This window comes from Amblyraja radiata, chromosome 2, assembly GCF_010909765.2.
Source record: "Amblyraja radiata isolate CabotCenter1 chromosome 2, sAmbRad1.1.pri, whole genome shotgun sequence".
Lineage (NCBI taxonomy): Eukaryota > Metazoa > Chordata > Chondrichthyes > Rajiformes > Rajidae > Amblyraja > Amblyraja radiata.
In genome coordinates, this window is record NC_045957.1 from 103,422,196 (window position 1) to 103,437,726 (window position 15,531).

At 42.0% G+C, this 15,531-nt stretch overlaps 1 protein-coding gene across 4 annotated transcripts in view; it reads right to left on the reverse strand.

The window, feature by feature from the left end:
* The window catches only part of cdk14 (cyclin dependent kinase 14), a 665,904-nt gene that overhangs the window by 518,541 nt on the left and 131,832 nt on the right, over positions 1-15,531 (reverse strand). The window contains exon 1 of one of the 4 annotated variants that reach the window (XM_033012618.1): positions 1,556-2,095. The exons of 2 other annotated variants lie outside the window; for them this stretch is intronic. The gene's annotated coding sequence lies outside the window, so the exon portion shown is untranslated. Of the gene's footprint in view, positions 1-1,280; positions 1,373-1,555; positions 2,096-15,531 lie in introns of those variants that run through there. One more of the 4 variants, XM_033012611.1, reaches the window with a different exon arrangement.

A 15,531-nucleotide genomic window follows, 5' to 3' on the forward strand; every position in this document is an offset into this window, starting at 1 on the left:
ATTTTCTTCCTGAATATTGTCATTGGCTAGCACTTGTGTGCATCATCTTATTGACTGATTAATTAAAAGATACAGCATTGAAACAGACCCTTCAGCCCACAGAGTCCACAACGACAATCGATCGTCAGTTCACACTAGTTCTCTGTTATCCCATTTTCATATCCACTCCTTGCACATTAGGGGCAACTTACAGAGGCCAATGAACCTACAAGTACACAAATCTTTTGTATGTGGGAGGAGATTGGAGCACCTGAATGAAATCCACACGATCACAGGGAAAATGTGCAAACTCCACAAGGTAGCATCCAAGGTCAAGATCAAACCTGGTTCTCAGCACTTAGAGGCAGCAGCTCTACCTGCTGCACCACTGTGCCGTCCAATCTTATGATTGTGCCTTTGGATAACATCATAAAGTTCTTAAAGGCACAGTCACATTCATATATATAGACCGCATTTAGTACTTATCAGTTCATGCCTGAATGCTGAGATCTATGAGGGCACAGACTGAATCATTATCTTAGAAACTGCAACTCAATTGGACAGAAGCGTTTTTTAATGGTCTTTATACTACAACATTAACTATTTAAGAACAGTTCTGTCAGCAACCTACATTGCATCAAAAACTTGTGGATATCATTTTAATAGGATAGAAATGATGCAATCTGACCAACTTGCTGAGCAATCATAGAGAAGTCAGCCATAATACTGGGCAGCAGCTGCTGTCTCTGCTTAATTCTGCTTCAACAGTAGCAACTCTCTAGTGACAGCTTCTGTCATTTCAAATCTTCTCCTCAAATTGTAGTTAATTCAAATCATAATGATGTTGCAAATAGAACTTTATGCTGATTAGCAATGTATATGCAGAGTATTCATTTCATAGATAAAAATCATACAGTATATACTGTATTGGAAAGTGTCTCCTCATTTACTTAGCCACCTTAACCCAGTGCAGATTTAGCTAAACATCCTCTGGCAATGTACAGCATATCAACATATTTTGAGAATAAACAGACCACAACAAAGCATCCTTGCAAACGCTGTATTTTTATTTTTCACCCATCAAAACAGGACATCAGTGTCATCTCCAGCTCTGCATTATGAGGAATCAATGCAGAATTTTGCTTCCAATGGAGTATCAATACCAGTTCAAAGATAGAGGCACGAACTGCATCAACATCACAGCATTCCCAGGTGTTGCACTTGTGATCTATGTTGGGAATGCTGATTCAAGCTGTTCCATTACAGTCATGCTTCACATTGTAAACAGCCATCTGTCTTACCTTTAAGTCCCAGATACTTTACCGGGTTCCTTCGCATGCACTCCAATATCTAGGAATTCTGCAGAAACCTAGACAGGCCAATCACGTTCAATAAATGAACTCAAAATATCTCCAGGACCATTTCAGCTTGCTAGTGCAGGTTGTACTACTTTTGCAAGGGGGGGAAAAAAAGAGTGCAAACTAAACATTCTCTGAAGTCAAATCAACCCCAGTTCAGCTTCATTTACAAGCCAGCAAACACAATCGATAGAAAATGCATTAGAGAAGGAACACACCGTTTTAAAAATATATCATCTGTTGCAACTATATTCTGAAGAAACCAACCCGTTGATCAGATGAGCTGGTCTGTATAGTTGCAGGAAAGCTGCGAGTCTGGCTCTGCAGCATGAATGCAGCCAGAAGTAACCATGCGGATTTTGCCCTGCCAGTCACTCTACAGTATTCACTCGTTCACCGAATTCAATTAGAGATCAATTTGCAGCACAGCGTCAAACAGTTTATAGTAATCATGTAAGAATGTGGGAAATATCTGCAGCAGAATAAAGCAGAACACACCCCTTGCAGTGAAATGGCCATCAGCTTTCCGGAAACCTACAAGCAAAGCTGGCACATGAATAGCATGGGGTCAGAAACACTGCTCACAATCTCAACAGAAAAGAGATTTCTAGCATCAGCAGCAGCTGCAACCAGTACTTAAATGGTCAGGATATATTGTGGCATCATCGATACTCAAAAAGATTGTTTGAACACACAATATGTTCATTGAAGCACAGAGGAAAGCAAGTTGAACATTTCACCTACAGTAAGAGACCTATTGAAAGTTAAGGCTAGAGTCTCACAGAAACTAGTGAGATAAAAGTTCATCTCAGAAGCAAAAGTATTACTCATCCCTGTAAAATTCATTCACACTTAAATCAATTTTGTCAAAATGTTGCCAAGAACTATATGAAGCATTTTTGATTCTGCCCTTCCCTCTGGCTAGACACTGCTGAAAAGCAGTACTAAGTTTTCCCTTATTAAAGTAGCCACATTTAAAAGCTCATTTTATGACAGGTCGCATAAACATTGAAGGATCCATTAGCAGAAATTACCATCACTGAAACTTGCATAAAGTTGCTTTGAGCAGTGTTTATTTTTCCTTTAGCTACCATTAGCTAACACAAAACCACATTTCAACAATTCACATTAAACATCTCAGCTAATGAGCATTCAGTGCATAGCTGGCATTCCAGTGGTTAGTTGTAATATGTAATGTGTGTGAATGAAGTAATTCAAATTTGTGAACCAATTTCTGTCCTATTCACACACGAAAATCACTATGCATTCAATTGATTGATTAAGCCAAACTTTTTCTCTTATGGGGGTCAAATTGAAACTTAATTTAATAAATAAATAAATCTAAAATCCTTTCAAAAACTGCAACAGCAGAATTTCCTCATCAACAGAACACATACGGTACGAATTGGCAACACTTCCTCCTTGATAACCACCAGCACATGGGCACGTCAAGGCTATGTGCTCAGCCCCCTTCTCTAATCACTCTGTACCCATGACACAGGCAGACACTTTAGGGGCCTGTCCCACTTACGTGTTCTTGGCACGCAAATTACGCGACCTCGTGGTCGCGTTGAGGTGCACGGGCATCGTATGGCCCCGGGGGGGCGGTCCCACTTAGAAGTGCGGAGGGGTATGGAGTTGTGCGCGACATCGCGCTGGGCTCCGAAATTTTTGTAATGAACGAAATCTTCGCGCGCCAACGGCCTGTCGCGGAACTGACGGCCAAAATGGGACAGGCCCAAGACCCTGGCGCGACGCAACATCTCACCTTCAACAGCAGCAGAAGCAGGCAAACGATCGCCGAACTCGGCCTGGGGCTCACGGCCGTTGCGGTCCGGTTCTGCCCCCACTTCTACTCCCAGAGCGGGGCCAAGAAAATTGAAGATAAGACACAAAATGCAGGAGTAACTCAGCGGTAGCATATCTGGAGAGAAGCAATGGATGACGTTTCGGGTCAAGACCCTTCTTTTCAGACTGAAGAAGAGTCTCGACATGAAACGTCACCCATTGCTTCTCTCCAGAGATGCTGCCAGTCCCGCTGAGTTACTCCAGCTTTGTGTCCATCTTCAAATGATGTCACGCGCTCCAGACGGCTGTGCGTACGCATGTAATCGCGCCCGACCTTCGCGGCTCAAAACAACCATGAGGTCGCGTAATTTGCGAGCCAAGGACACGTAAGTGGGACAGGCCCTTCAGACTTTAGTGATGCAGCGTGGGAACAGGGCCTTCAGCTCACCGAGTCCACACCGACCAGTGATCACCCCGTACACTAACACTATCCTATACACTAGGGACAATTTTACAATTTTCACTAAAGCCAATTAACCTAACAAACATGTTTAAGAAAGAACTGCAGATGCTGGAAAAATCGAAGGTGGACAAAAAATGCTGGCGAAACTCAGCCGGTGAGGCAGCATCTATAGAGACACGGAATTGGCGACGTTTCGGGTCGAGACCCTTCTTCTGACAGAGGTCAACCTACAAACCTGTACGTCTTTGGAGTGTGGGAGGAAACTGAGCACCCGGAGAAAACCTACGCGGTCACAGAGAGAACGTGCAAACTCTGTGCAGACAGCACCCAGAGACAGGATCAAACCTGGGTCCATAGGGCAGCCACTCTGCCGCTGCATCACTGTGCAGCCCTAGTTCCAACTACTTTATATTCGCAGACGACACCGCCATTGATAGAAAAATTACAGATAATAACAAGCCAGAGTATAAGAAGGATGTTTAAGAAGGGAACTGCAGATGCTGGAAAAATCGAAAGTAGACATAAAATGCTGGAGAAACTCCATCGCCTACTCCTTTTCTCCATTGATGCTGCCTCACCCGCTGAGTTTCTCCAGCATTTTTTGTCTACTTTAGAGTATAGGAGGGAGATCGATCGACTGATTGAATGATGCCAGAGCAATAACCTTGCTCTCAATGTCAGTAAAACCAAGGAACTGATTGCTGACTTTAGAAGAGGAAGGCATAGGAACCACAAACCCGTCTTCATCAATGGGTCGGTGGTGGAGAGAGTCAACAACTTCAAATACCTAGGCATGTATATCTCTGAAGACCCAACACATTAATGCAATCATAAAGAAATCCCACGCCTCTACTTCTTGAGCAGATTCAGTATGTTGACGAATATTCCTTTGAACTTCTACAGGTATACGACAGAGAGCATATTGACTGGTTGCATCATGGCCTGGTTCGGCAACTTGACTGCCCACGATTGAAGGAAATCGAAGAAAAATGGTGAACACTGCGCAGTCGATCACAGGTACTAACCTCCTCATCATCAAAGGTATGAGGCACGGTCAGAAGAAGCCAGCCAGCATCATCAAAGACCCACAGTACCCTGGCCATGCTCTCATTTTACTCCTGCCATCAGGAAGGTGGTATTGGGGTCTGCAAACTGGAACGTCCATGTACAGGGACTGATTTTTCCCAACAACTATCAGGCTATTGAACACTACTCACTCCAACTAAACTCAAAACTACCTTTGTTGCGCTAGGGACTTTGCGTTTCGCTTTGCTTTTCCCATTGTATTGCTTTTTCTTTTTATTTATTGAACTTCTGTTCTTATGTTTCTTTATATTGTCTTGTTCGTGGAATTGTACCACATGTGAAATGTTAGCCATTTTTGTTTCAAAACACCATAAACAATACTATTTCGAGTGAAAATTTGCCAATGGTATATGTAATGACATGCGGAGAACCTAATCTCCCAAGTAGAACTGAAAGTGTCTTAGCATCTTGGGTTAGCAGCAGTAAGATTAATCACTTCCCCTCCATTACTGGTCTAATTGCTGAATTTCCAGCTGGATGCTAAAAGTGACCCATGCAGTCAACTGGCCATCGTTCAACATATTCTATCAGTTAATTAAAAATCCAATTTTGGGGGTTTTCAATGCAAATATTCTTCACTCCAAAAAAACTGCAGGAGTAATTAAGCTTCATTTGTACAATCTGTGTTTAAATTGGTACAGCAATGAATATTGAGGAATGGAAAAATACCTATATGCCCAATGTAACTCCACTGCATCGACCTGTTGCAAATGCAGTGAATTAGCTAACAAGTATGCACTAAATATATTCAATATCTTCTTCAACAACTCTTTTGCTTGTATATGGATTTCCATTTTACTTTCATTCTTTTGCAGATATTTTCTACACAAGGAAGAATGGCAAATGTAAAAATGAGTTCCTTACAGGCAAAGACTTTGACATTTCTAGGAGGTGAAGATATAACTTGCATATTAAACCATTTTGTAACTGTTCTCAGCAGAAGTCACAAACATCCCGAAATAGCAAGGAACCATTTATATAAACATAGAAACATTTTTTAAAAAGGTGCAGGAGGAGGCCATTCGGCCCTTCATTGTGATCATGGCTGGTCATCCCCAATCAATAACCCGTGCCTGCCTTCTCCCCATATAAAATAAGAATGAGAAACTTAGAAAAGGAATTTACATTTATAGAGGCAATATACTGGAGAAATGAATGGTAATCCCAGGGACCTGACCCAAGCCCCAGACTAGGGCTATACAAAAGTCCTTGCAGAAATGATCACTGAACAATGGTGATCTCCCAATATGACCTCAACTCTGGAAAAGACTCACTTGATTGAATATGATAACATTGATGAGAGTACCACATTCAGCTCTAGGTACCACAGGTCAGGAAGATCACTGGCCTCACAGGGAACATAATGGACATTCATTCAAATTATACAAGGATTAACAAAGTTTAAATTACGTGTGCTATTTGTAGAATCTGCGTTTCCATTCGCTTGAACATAGCCAATTAAGAGGTGGTTTAACTAAGCTATTTAAGATGAATTGAGGAAATGAAAGAATAAATTGAATGAAAACATTTCTCTGTGGAGAGTCCTGAACACAGACACAAGCTTAAAGAGTGGAGACATTCAGGGCGGATGCCAGAAAACATTTATTCACACTGAGGGTAGTGGAAGAAAGAACTATCCTCTTTCTCTCCCCCTGTACCACCTCCGTGAAAAGGGAAACTGTTTTGCCAAGGTCAATTGGACTAAGAAGGACAAATCTTTGTAAGGCAGGGGTATTTAAGGTCACACAGATAAAGATACATAAATGAGGCAAAAACCAGCAGGAGCAAATAAAAAAGCAAATCACATTCAAGGAGCTCCATGGCCAGCTTCTACGATTATATGCCACAGTGACTTTTATGCTATGCTTCCAAGCAAACACAGAGCAATGCTGAAATCAAATAATCAATAATAATTCATCATATATATGGCTGTTCTTAAAAAACTAGGTTGAGTAACATTTGAACTAAAATGAGCCATTCCATCAAAATCCCTGAAAGGCAAGGTTATAACGTTGTTATTAAAAATATGCACATGTAGTTCTATTGATGAACATATCTAATTACATATTATTTTGAAAATAGTACTGCTATAATATTTCATCTGGGCTCAAAGGATAGAATATGCTCCCATCATGACGATGCCCTGATCAGTGCAGCAATATATGAACATGTAGCAGCTGTTCCTGGTGTGATTGGAAACTTTAGATAAGGTGATAGTGATAGGAGTAGAATTAGGCCATTCGGCCCATCGTCTACTCTGCCGTTCAATCATGGCTGATCTATCTCTCACTCCTAACCCCATTCTCCTGCCTTCTCCCCATACAGATTCACCACCCTCTAACTAAAGAAATTCCTCCTCATCTCCTTCCTAAAAGAACGTCTAATTCTGAGGCTATGACTAGTCCTAGACTCTCCCACTAGTGGAAACATCCTCTCCACATCCACTCAATCCAAGCCTTTCACTATTTTATACATTTCAATGAGGTCCCACCTCATTTTTCTAAACTCCAGCGAGTACAGGCCCAGTGCCGTTAAACGCTCATCATATGTTAACCTACCCATTCCTGGGATCATTCTTGCAAACTTCCTCTGGATCCTCCAAAGCCAGCACATCCTTCCTCAGATATGGTGCCCAAAATGGCTCACAATATTCCAAATGCGGCCGGACCAGCGCCTTATAGAGCCACAGCATTACATCCCTGTTTATGTGTACAGGCCCTCTCAAAATAAATGCTAGAATTCAGTTTGCTTTCTTTACTACCGATTTAACTTGCAGATTAACTTTTTGAGAATCCTACATCAGCACTCCTAAGTCCTTGTGCACCTCTGATTTCTGGATTCTCTCTCCATTTAGAAAATAATCTATGCCTTTATTCCTACTACCAAAGTGCATGACTCCACACTTTGCTGCACTATATTCTATCTGCCACTTCTCTGCCCATTCTCCCAACCTATCCAAACCCTTTTGCAGAGTCCAGGCTTTCTCTACACTATCTGCCCCTCCACCTATTTTCGTATCATCCACAAACTTGGCCACAAAGCTTTCAATCCCCTCGTCCAAATCATTAATATACAACGTGAGGCTATGATCTCTAGTCCTAGACTTTCTCACTAGTGGAAACATCCTCTCCACATCCACTCTATCCAAGCCTTTCACTATTTTGTACGTTTCAATGAGGTCCCCCCTCATTCTTCAAAACTCCAGTGAGTACCGGCCCAGTGCCGTTAAACGTTCATCATATGTCAACCTACACATTTCTGGGCGCACATTGACTTGCGCTAACCATCCTGCAGTTTGAATTTTACCAATAACGTGGCATATGATAACAGGTATGAGAAGTATATTTTGCTTATCTCAATCCAGAACTAATATATGAACAGTAAAACCCAATACCATTTGATGAAAGGGAGATGCAAGCAACAGCAGATGTTTGAATGCCTCTTACTAAGAACCATTCACCCAAATCATATCTGAAACTGATTTGATGGGTTTGTTAATATATCTATCCGTGTGCAAATTAGTCGAATCAGGCATAAACAGATATAACAAGACGACATGCATGTAGCAGGGCTACCTTTTATTCATTATCATCACACCATTATTGGCCACAAATTCTCAATTGGATTCGGATCAGGCGAGGTAACAGGCTTGTCCGGGCTCGTATCCCCTTCTGCTCGAAAAATTGTGTCACCATCTTTGTTGTGTGGCACGGTGCAAGGTCTTGCTGGAATATCCCAGATCTATCTGGCTAAGTCTTCATTATCTCCGGCACCAGTCTTCTCTGTAATATGTTAATGCATTGCGCCAATCTCATAATTCCATCAACTGGATGCTGTCGACCAACATCTTAGTAGCTGAAACAACCCCAGAGCATCATCATTTCATGATGTTTGACAACATGGCCAATGTGGCATTTTCTCACCGTTCTCCAACTGATCTCCGAACATGTTGGCTATGTTGATCCTGAACCATCTCTATAAAACACCTTTCCCCCGTCCTCAAATATACAACCTTTGATACAAAAGTGAGTGGTTTTGCAGACAATGAAGATGGTTTTGAAAGATTGCAGCAGGATCTTGATCGATTGGCCAGGTGGGCAGTGGAATGGTTGATGGAATTTAATATAGAGAAGTGTGAGGTGTTGCATTTTGGGACGTCGAACAAGGGCAGGACCTACACAATAAATGGTAGGCCTCTGGGTAGTGTTGTAGAAGAGGGATCTAGGAGTACAGGTGCATCGTTCCTTGAAAGTCGAGTCGCAGGTGGATAAGGTGGTCAAAAAGGCTTTTGGCACTTTGGCCTTCATCAGTCAGAGTATTGAGTATAGAAGTTGCGAGATCATGTTGCAGTTATATAAGACATTGGTGAGACTGCATTTAGAATATTGTGTTCAGGTCGGGGCACCATGTTATAGGAAAGATATTGTCAAGCTTGAAAAGGTTCAGAAAAGTTTTACAAGGATATTGCCAGGACTAGAGGGTGTGAGCTGTAGGGATAAGGTGTAGGCTGGGTCTCTACTCCATGGAGCGCAGAAGGATGAGGGGGGATCTTACAGAGGTGTGTAAGATCATGAGAGGAATAGATCGAGTTGATGCACAAAGTCTTTTGCCCAGAATAGGGGAATCGAGGACCAGAAGGTGAAGGGGAAAAGATTTAATAGGAATCCGAGGCATAATTTTTTCCTCACAGAGGGTGGTGGGTGTATGGAACAAGCTGCCAGAGGAGGTAGTTGAGGCTGGGACTATCCCATCATTTAAGAAACAATTAGACAGGTACATGGATAGGACAGGTTTGGAGGGATATGGACCAAGCGCAGGCAAGTGGGACTCATTTAGCTGGGACATTGTTGGACGGTGTGGGTAAGTTGGGCCAAAGGGCCTGTTTCCACGCTATATCACTCTACATAGAAACATAGAAACATAGAAAATAGGTGCAGGAGGAGGCCATCCGGCCCTTCGAGCCAGCACCGCCATTCATTGTTGTCATGGCTGATCATCCCCTATCAATAACCCGTGACTTGATGGATCGCTTGCTCGTGTCTCCTCTGTCCCATAGTTCTGTTCTTGCTCCCCCTTCATCCCAAACGGAACAAGGATATTCTCCTGGTCCTCACCTTTCACCCCAACAGACTCCGCTTCCAACTCATTATTCTCCGACATTTCTGTCACCTAACTCTCTCTTAAATCTATCCAGTGACTTGGCCTCCACTGCCCTCTGTGGCAGGGAATTCCATAAATTCACAACTCTCTGGGTGAAAAGGTTTTTTCTCACCTCAGTCTTAAATGAGCTCCCCTTTATTCTAAGACTGTGGCCCCTGGTTCTGGACTCACCCAACATTGGGAACATTTTTCCTGCATCTAGCTTGTCCAGTCCTTTTATAATTTCATATGTTTCTATAAGATATCCCCTCATCCTTCTAAAACTTCTATGACTCTATGACTTCTATGTTAATGTATTGCACTTCTATGACTCAATGACTTTATATTTAAGGCGCACTGGTATAGTTTCTTCATTGCAGCAATTAGAAGTTTTATTTTCCCCACAGGTCTTCTGCTTCACACTTTGTTAATATTTCCAGTTAGTAAAGCTGTAGCCATTTCATCCCACACATTCTACACATCTTCATTTGCATCACTTTCAGACCATCCTCATCCAGGTGTGCTCATGCAATCCATCTTCATACCTGTTCTTTTTTCTTGCTCATTATTATTCTAGTCACCCCCCCCCCTGTTTATCCATCCTCATCTTTTTGAATTCTTATTGATTCTTGTTGTGAATTAGGTTAGTCTATTTCTGTTGAATTCCTTAATTCCCTGTATTTTGATTTGTTGCTATACGGCACCTACTAATCTTTTAGGCACGACAATAGGATGATGCAGCTCAAAGCAAATTTCACCGAAATCACTGGAAATGAATACCCCGAGAATGAAAATACAGGAAACGCTTGTTATAATGTACAATGGGAGGGGAAAGGTGTCCGTTATTGTTGATTGACCACTATAACCCAGTAAGGTATCATCATTGTGTGTAGTTGAAATAAAGAGCTGCAAATGATGGTTAATACACAAAAGGACACAAAGTACTGGAGCACCTTAGTGGTCAGTTAGGCAGCATGATGTAGAGAACATGAGTAGGTGACATTGGGACCCTTCTTCAGACTGATTCAATCTGCTGAGTTACTCCAGCAATTTGTGTCATTGACATAGAAACATAGAAACATAGAAAATAGGTGCAGGAGTAGGCCATTCGGCCCTTCGAGGCTGCACCGCCATTCAATATGATCATGGCTGATCATCCAACTCAGTATCCTGTACCTGCTTTCTCTCCATACCCCCTGATCCTTTTAGCCACAAGGGCCACATCTAACTCCCTCTTAAATATAGCCAATGAACTGGCCTCAACTACATTCTGTGGCGGAGAATCCCAGAGATTCACCACTCACTGTGTAAAAAATGTTTTTCTCATCTTTTCTCAGTATTAAAAGATTTCCCCTTTATCCTTAAACTGTGACCCCTTGTTCTGGACTTCCCCAACATCGGGAATAATCTTCCTGCATCTAGCCTGTCCAACCCCTTAAGAATTTTGTAAGTTTCTATAAGATCCCCCCCCAAACTTCTAAATTCTAGCGAGTACAAGCCGAGTCTATCCAGTCTTTCTTCATATGAAAGTCCTGACATCCCAGGAATCTGTCTGGTGAACCTTCTCTGTACTCCCTCCATGGCAAGAATGTCCTTCCTCAGATTAGGAGACCAAAACTGTACGCAATACTCCAGGTGTGGTCTCACCAAGGCCCTGTACAACTGCAGTAAAACCTCTCTGCTCCTATACTCAATTCCTTTTGCTATAAATGCTAACATACCATTCGCTTTCTTCACTGCCTGCTGCACCTGCATGCCTACTTTCAATGACTGGTGTACCATGACACCCAGGTCTCGCTGCAACTCCCCTTTTCCTAATCGGCCACCATTTAGATTATAGTCTGCTTTCCTGTTTTTGCCACCAAAATGGATAACCTCACATTTATCCACATTATACTGCATCTGCCAGGCATTTGCCCACTCAACCAACCTATCCAAGTCACCTTGCAGCCTCCTAGCATCCTCCTCACAGCTAACACTGCCCCCCAGCTTTGTGTCATCCGCAAACTTGGAGATGTTGCATTCAATTCCCTCATCCAGATCATTAATATATATTGTAAATAGCTGGGGTCCCAGCACTGAGCCTTGCGGTACCTCACTAGTCACTGGCTGCCATTGTGAAAAGGACCCGTTTACTCCTACTCTTTGCTTCCTGTCTGCCAGCCAGTTCTCTATCCACATCAATGCTAACCCCCAATACCGTGTGCTTTAAGTTTGCATACTAATCTCTTATGTGGGACCTTGTCGAAAGCCTTCTGAAAGTCCAGATATAACACATCCACTGGTTCTCCCTTATCCACTCTACTAGTTACTTCCTCGAAAAATTCAATAAGATTCGTGAGACATGATTTATCTTTCATAAATCCATGCTGATTTTGTCCAATGAATTCACCACTTTCCAAATGTGTTGCTATCCCATCTTTAATAACTGACTCCAGAATTTTCCCCACCACCGATGGGGTTACATTAGCTACCCTCCAGTCCTCAGGAACTACTCCAGAATCTAAAGAGTTTTGAAAAATTATCACTAATGCATCCACTATTTCTGCGGATACTTCCTTAAGTACTCTGGGATGCAACTTATCTGGCCCTGGGGGTTTATTCCCCTTTAATCCATTCAATTTACCTAACACCACTTCCCGGCTAACCTGGATTTCACTCAGTTCCTCCATCTCATTTAACCCCCGGTCCCTTGCTAATACCGGCAGATTATTTATGTCTTCCTTAGTGAAGACAGAACCAAAGTAGTTATTCAATTGGTCTGCCATGTCCTCGTTCCCCATGATCAATTCGCCTGTTTCTGACTGCAAGAGTCCTACATTTGTTTTAACTAATCTTTTCCTCTTCACATATCTATAAAAACTTTTGCAGTCAGTTTTTATGTTCCCTGCCAGTTTTCTTTCATAATCTATTTTCCCTTTCCTAATTAAGCCTTTTGTCCTCCTCTGCTGGACTCTGAATTTCTCCCAGTCCTCTGGTAGGCTGCTTTTTCTGGCTAATCTGTACGCTTCATCTTTTGTTTTGATACTATCCCTGATTTCCCTTCCACGGATGCACTACCTTCCCTGATTTATTCTTTTGCCAAACTGGGATGAACAATTGTTGTAGTTCATCCATGCAGTCTTTAATTGCCTTCCATTGCATATCCACCGACAACCCTTTAAGAATCAATTGCCAGTCTATCTTGGCCAATTCACGTCTCATACCCTCAAAGTCACCTTTCTTTAAGTTCAGGACGCTTGTTTCTGAATTAACAATGTCACTCTCCATCCTAATGAAGAACTCAACCATATTATGGTCACTCTTGTCCAAGAGGCCACGCACAACAAGACTGCTAACTAACCCTTCCTCATTACTCAATACCCAGTCGGGGTCAAGGAAAGAGTGTTCACGTCGCGGCCCTGTTTCAACCAATCTTTCCACCACCACGCACAAGAAGCACAAGAAGCGCAAGACAGACACCATTGTGCAGATGTCGAGAAGTGTGTTCAGCTCTGGCTGAACAACTTCTAATTTTGTGTGTGGACTCGATAAGAAGAAGAATACCCAGTCTAGAATAGCCTGGTTCCTCTACATGTTGGTTTAGAAAACTATCCCGCATACATTCCAAGAAATCCTCTTCCTCAGCACCCCTGCCAATTTGATTCACCCAATCTATATGTATATTGAAGTCACCCATTATAACTGTTTTACCTTTGTTGCACGCATTTCTAATTTCCTGTTTGATGCCATCCCCAACTCCACTACTACTGTTAGGTGGCCTGTACACAACTCCCACTAGCGTTTTCTGCCCCTTGGTGTTTCGCAGCTCTACCCATATCGATTCCACATCCTCCAAGCTAATGTCCTTCCTTTCTATTGCGTTAATCTCCTTTCTAACCGGCAACGCTACCCCGCCTCCTTTTCCTTTCTGTCTATCCCTCCTGAATATTGAATATCCCTGGATGTTCAGCTCCCAGCCTTGGTCACCCTGGAGCCATGTCTCCGTGATCCCAACTATATCATATTCATTAATAACTATCTGCACATTCAACTCATCCACCTTATTACGAATGCTCCTTGCATTGAAACACAAAGCCTTCAGGCTTATTTTTACAACACTCTTACCCCTTATACTATTATGTTGAAAAGTGGTCCATTTTGATTTTTGCCCTGGATTTGTCTGCCTGCCACTTTTACTTTTCACCTATTGCTTCTACCCTCATTTTACACCCCTCTGTCTCTCTGCTCTTGCACCCATCCCCCCACCACATTAGTTTAAATCCTCCCCGACAGCACAAAGACTTGCACTAGGCACATCTGGGAAAAAATTGTTATTATCATAACTATCTTTGGCTGCCAAATACTCACTTATTTTCTCTTTCACTGTCATATTAACCATAGAAAATAATTGCAGCACAAATCTCAGAAGCCCAGAACGTTGATTGTAGCACATGGCCATCATGTCTGCAGTAGCTCATTACCAGACCAATTCACTACTTTGAAGAAGGGCCTCAACCCGAAACATCACCCATTCCTTCTCTCCAGAGATGCTTCCTGTCCCACTGAGTTACTCCAGCATTTTGTGTCCATCTCAAGTTTCATCAACCACCCTTTCTCCACAGCCTCCGAAATTTTGATATCCATACATTTATCCAATTGCTCCAAAAGGTCAAAATGGAATCAGTCTCCGCCAGATCTGCAGACAATGCTTTCCAGATTCTAATCACCTAGTGTGTAAAGAGGTTTTTTTCTATTTCTCAATTCACCCCTTTTGCTTACTCTGCGATCTCTTCTTGATTCCTCCAAAGGAAACAGCCTCCTTCTATCTATCCTCACCATTCTAGTTCACGTGCTTTAGCAAGTGAGTTTGAACTGAAAATTAAAAGCTAGCTTGTAGTGGATTGGCATATAAAATGCTGCATTCATTAACAGGATTCACAAAACCAGTGTCTTCTTTGCTGCTAATTTGTTGTACTGTTCCCAACAATGCTAGACAAAGGTGAAAGAGTGAATTAAATGGAAGAAATGCTGTGTCTTTAAATAGAAAATGAAACATTTATCATGAATCAACATGACAAAGGTCAAACACTGTTGGTTATTAGGTACGCTTTAATTCCAAACCATTCAACAGTTTGTCAAATGCAAATTAAAACCTTTCCTTGTTTACATTGCACAGAACCCAAGGTCCCTCAAGGACATCATGAAACCTTAATTTCCACTTATCTGGAAATATGATACCAAGGTGTGTATTGTTTACCAAGTATTGTTTACAGATTGGGGTTGGTACCATCTTGTGCCTTTTTGAGGGGTTACTGCATCCCTTCTTCCACTGTCATCCTCAATTCCTCCACAAATATTAAAACTGTTTGTATCCTTTATTGAGCACATCACATTATTAAAATTATTTATACCAGAATACTTCTTTCGACTTCAGTTCTACTTTTGTTGGAGAGCAGAATATTGACATTCACAACATGTTCCAGCTTGTGAACAAATCAATTTATGAATGGGTTTCAAGAACATTACAGGACTTATTGAAATGCTGTTATCTGACTTACTGAAATCTTCCCCAGCCTTCTCTAAAAGAAGCAAAGAAAAATCACTCATCTACCCTTGTAACTGTAGTCCCTCTTGCCAAAAAACATTCACACAAATCTTATCTTGACTCACTCTATTGCCATGTCCTTTATATCATGTTCTGACTACAATTGAACACAATACTCCAGCTGAGGGCAG